The 5187-nt window shown below is 52.3% G+C and overlaps 1 pseudogene; it reads left to right on the top strand.

Annotated features, from left to right (window-relative positions):
- The first annotated feature begins 515 nt into the window (after positions 1–515).
- LOC105741503 lies at positions 516–1370 on the top strand (annotated as a pseudogene).
- Positions 1371–5187: the final 3817 nt, after the last annotated feature.

Raw genomic sequence — 5187 nt, forward strand, 5'->3', positions numbered from 1 at the left:
GTGGTGTCAGCCCTTGGGCACGACTCATCTTAATTCCACTCTTTAGCCTTTCCTCCCCTTGTTCCCATTCCCTCCCTTGGCTGACCCTCTTCCCCTTTGAAGAAGATCTAGTCCCCATCTCATGTTAGCTGTCTTTTATTTTGTTCTTCTTTATATTTTAGGTTTCTCATATAAAAGAAATCTAAAATCTAAATTTTAACATTTATAGCTCATGTGTCTGATTTATTTCACTTGACATTAGGTCTCGACATGCATCCATTTTCCTACAAATGACTCAATTTTGTTCTTCTTTCTGGCAGAGTAGTACTCCACTGTATATAAATGTCACGTTTTCTTTATCCATTCATCTGTTGATGAATGTATTTTACATTCAATATTTTGTATCTTTGATTATTAGTATCATTAACTTATTTCATAAGTATACATTTATTTTCAGTATTCCCTTTAAATACAAAAATTCTGGGGGGGATATAGACCAGAAGTCAGAAACTTAGTTCTTTTTCCCATTTTGCAAGATGGCAGATGAAAAAACTGAGAAGCCAGACACTGAAGAGAAGAAACCCAAAACCCAGAAGGCTTCTGCCAGTGGTACTGGTAAAAAGGGTAAGGTGAAGAAGGCAAAAACGTCCAAGAAGGGGCAGCCCCACTGCAGCCGAAATCCTGTCCTGGTTAGAGGAATTGGTAGACACTCCTGACCTACTGTGTATTCCAGAAATGCTTTGTACAAGAGAAAGCACACAGCTGCTAAATCAAAGGTTGAAAAGGAAAAGAAGGAGAAAGTTATTGCTATCATCACAAAACCGGTCTGTGGAGACATGAATGGAAGTATCCAGGTGGTTAAGCTTCAAAAAATGCCTAGGTACTACCCTACTGAAGATGTGCCCCGAAAGCTCTTGAGCCACGGCAAGAAACCCTCCAGTCAGCACGTGCGGAAACTTCAAGCTAGCATCACTCCCAGCACCATCTTGGTCATCCTCACCGGGCGTCACAGAGGCAAGAGAGTGGTCTTCCTGAAGCAGTTGGCCACCGGCTTGCTGCTTGTGACTGGGCCTCTGAGCCTTAATTGTGTTCCTCTATGAAGAACACACCAGAAATTTGTCATTGTCACCTCTACAAAAATTGACATCAGCAAAGTGAAAATCCCCAAACACCTCACTGATGCTTACTTCAAGAAGAAGCAGCTGCGGAAGCCCAGACACCAGGAGGGTGAGATCTTTGACACCAGATTTCAGAGCAGTGCAAAGTGGATCAAAAAAGTGGTGGACTCACAGATTTTAGCAAAAATCAAAGCTGTTCCTCAGCTCCAGGGCTACTTGCTATCTGTTTTTGCTCTGACAAATGGAATTTATCCTCATTCATTAGTGTTCTAAATTTCTTACTAAGAACCTAATTAAATGACTGATACATTTAAAAATTTTTTCCAGGGGGGAAGTGTGAGCGGATAGACCCTAGGGATGTCACAGGTTTTGCTAACGTCACTTCTAAAGTGTCCTTCCAAGTGTCTTTTCCCACCTAGCATACCTTCCTGGCCCTGTTTGGCTAGGAGATTCTACTCGTTGCCAGATCCTGTGTCTTCCCCCTTCGAAATCGTCCATGCCTTTCCCAAAGAAGATGGTACCCTCTTCCCCCAGGCTGCTCAAGAGCCTGGCACCCCTGCTGCTTTATGGAGTGTGGGGCAGGGCAGTCTGTGTGCCATGGGCCTCGCTGGGCCGCAGCAACCTCAGTTTCCTCCCAGCAGTTACGATCATCCCTGTGATTTGGGTCTGGGTCGGCATGGCATGAGGTAAAGTCTAGAAACTGCGCAGTGAGTATGTGGCACTTGGTACAGATTTAGTGGTTTTTAACTCCCTTCTTTTCTTCCTCTTCCTCCTCCCTCCTTTTGCATCTCTTCCTTCTTTCTTCCCTTCCACCCCCTTCTCCTTCCTCTTAAGGGATTAGCTTTTATCTCCACATCTCGCGTTGCCGGCCCAGAATATCAAAGTCAGTGGATCAAACTGCTATTGATGACCGAGTCCGGGCATGGTGGCACACACCTGTCATCCCAGCGCTAGGGACGCTGAGAGGGGAGGATCACTACAAGTCCAAGCTACATAGTAAGACCCTGTACCAAATACATAAATTGCTATTGAGCACTTGCTTGCACCCATCCACAAGGCTGGGAGCAACTGGCACTGTCCCTTTGCAGGTGACTGAGTGAGCAGCTCCGGGCTCATTGCCTCTCTCACACTCCACCACCCTTGTGTGGCTCCAAGTCACATTGGAGAAGCAGACTAAACTCTTTGTCTTCCCAGAAGCCCCTGTTGCCAGGCATGCACAGGTGACCCGCTTCTGGTCAATGAGACACAGACAGAAGTCCCTTTGGAGACCTTGCACTTGCCCATAGAGCAACCTCGACACCACCATAAGGCAACAAAGAGGCAGGCTCACCTTCTAAGGATGGAGAACAGAAAACTGGGAAAAGCCCAGTTCCCATAGGCATCACCCTTAGAAAACTAAACCTGCCTTTACATAACCCCTGGTGAGGAGGATTTGCTGCTGAATGAAGCCAAACACATCTCTCTGAGTTTGCTTACAGGCTCCCACCAAACATGGCATCCCTCCTCACCCTGCCTTGTCTTCTGTCTTTCTCTGTAAAAGACCCCTTGCTGATGCTTGAGGGAAAGCGTAAGGGCCCAGAAATGCCCCTCCTTCTTGAGGCCCAGACCTAAGGCCTAAGGAGCCACTGCATGTATGAGTTAACCTAAGCATTTGTCACCATCTCTTCCCCCAAGAAGGGCTGTGGTCAAGGACACCCCAAGGCTAAGATAAGAGGGAGCCCATGGGGGTTGAGGAGCACACGTCCAGGTACCACCAAGTCGGGGGCTCAGGCTGCATCCAGTACTGTGATGGGGGCTGCATGGACAGGGCCTGGAGGAGCTCCACGCCTGAGCTGGCGGAACGAACTCCTTCGCCTCATCCAGGAAGTAAGAACCTGCTGGAGGAATCAAGTTCCCTGAGTAGCTACTATATTGCATGAACCCAGCTCTCTTCATGTGCATGAAAGTCTTCGATAGACAGCTTCCCAGGCCAGCCTGTAAATGAGAAAACAGAAGACAGAGAGGGGAAGCAGCCCGTCCAAGGTCGCGGCTAGAAAGTGAGGGGATTCGCCTCCCTCCCACAGATAACACCCTGTCGCCACGGAGTATGCTGTTCCGGAGCTGTCTGCGTTGTCAGTCTTCCGACAGTCGGGTTCGTTTCTATCTGAGTCCCTTTGTCTCAGCTCTGCCTTCCCCTCCCCCTCGCCCAGGACACCCTCATGCGCTGGTGGCACCTGCTCCCCGCCCCCATACATTGCTGTCCTTGTGCAGAGCACACTGCTGTACTTTGCCAACAGCATTCCAGACAAGGGTCTTTCTTCATCACTCCTTTCCAAAGGAGGAAACTGAGTCTCAATGATGTCCGTCTATGGAGCCCCTGCCACACAGCTAGTAGGGAAAGGCGCAGGACAGGAAGCCAGCTCTGAGGCTCAGGCTGAAGGATCCCAAATTCAGCATGGGCAAGTCACAGGCTCAGTGAGACTATGGCTCAAATACACAGTAAGAAGGGCTCAGAGTAAAGGCCGCGCACACACCCACTGGGATGGGGCGACAACCATGCCAGCAGAGCCAAGGAGGCTGAAGGTCGCCTCCAGGTGAAGGTTAGGGCTCCAGAACCACCGCGTCTAACCTCTTCTCTCCCCCAGCCCTTGGCCCTGCAAATTGGCTTTGACCTTTCCGTGCCTGCCTTTGAGCTTCCCCTATTCAACGTGAAAACACAAAGGAAAAAAGGGCGGCTGACAAGAGGGACAGGCGCCTCCGCCCCCCCCCAGCCACGCCCCTGTGGGCGCCCGGCCTCCAGGGTCTGTTTGCACAGTTGGGGCGCTGTGCTGGGCACCCCACCTCCCGGAGAAAAGCACCGCGAGGTCATCTGTTGACTCTGGGATTAGCGGCTCCCCGCGGGAGCGCTTTTCCTCGGAGATGAAAAGAAAGCAGACAATCTGTCAGGTAAACAGGCTGCGTTGTTCCGGGCTTGTCGGGCCCCTTTGTGGGCCGGGCCTTTGAGGGCGGCTGGCGGCTCCAGTGCCAGGAGCACTCACTTAAAGGGGCGAGAGGCCCCGGCTGGTGGGCAGGTCGCCTGCGTCAGTCCCTGGGACAAAGGCTTGGACAATTGGGCCTTTCCTCTTCCAAAGCCCTTTCCTCTCAGTGGACCTTTCCATGTGTCCCAAAGCCAGGCCTGGAGCCCAGTAATACTGGTGTACCGGGAGGCACCAGCAGCTCCAGCACCCTGCGCCCAGGAGACAGATCGGGATCCCTGCAGCCTGGGCTAGGAGGAGGCCTGATGGAGAAGCCTGGATAAGCAAACTGGCGGCTGGGAACTTCTACACCTAAAGTGCCAGGGGTCCCTCGGAAGCCACAGCCACCTCTACCAGTGGCATGATGTGTTCAGTATTACACGCTGGTAGGGTGTTTAAACCACTGAATGGACAGGGGTGGTTGAGGCTGTGTCTGGCCGCTTCCAAACCAAGTTCCAAGAGAACTCTGATCTCTTGGAGAAGGGGGCAGTGTGTAAGCTATGCCCCACCTGCCCACCCACCAAAGATGCAAAGGTGCGTGGGAGTCAGAACACCTGCCTTTGGGCACACTCTGCCCTCAGCTTCTTCAGTGACCCCCAGGCCAGCCACTTGTTCACCTGACAAGGGGAGTGCTGTACTCTAGGAGGGCCCCTTCTGACTGCAGGCAACCTGTGCAGCACTGGGTGAAGGCCCCAGAAGGGCGGCTGCCAGAGCCCTGTGCTGTCCATGACCCCGGCCTCCTGTGTGCCAGTGCCTGGTGCTCCTGGCCACACTACCTGGGAGGACAGAGCTGTGGTGAGGTGGCGAGCCAGTGAGCACACAGGCCACAGCCAGGCTGAACTGTGCACCCCTGCCGTCACTAACCGGATGCCCAAGCCCAGGCAAGGGGCCCAGCCTCCTTTCTGTGAAGTGGCCCCCAAAAGACCAGCAGCCCAGGACTTCCCACAGAGCGCCCTGCAGGAGCAGTAGCAGGGGATCTTATGGCTCCTGCACCGAGCTCCTGTCTTCTCGCTGGCCTCCTCTCCGGAGAGCACCATTTTCCTGACCACCCAGATGCCTGGCCTTTGTGCAGGCTGCAGGGGACAGATCTAAGGCCT

This window comes from Octodon degus, unplaced genomic scaffold (assembly GCF_000260255.1).
Source record: "Octodon degus isolate 3935 unplaced genomic scaffold, OctDeg1.0 scaffold00014, whole genome shotgun sequence".
NCBI lineage: Eukaryota > Metazoa > Chordata > Mammalia > Rodentia > Octodontidae > Octodon > Octodon degus.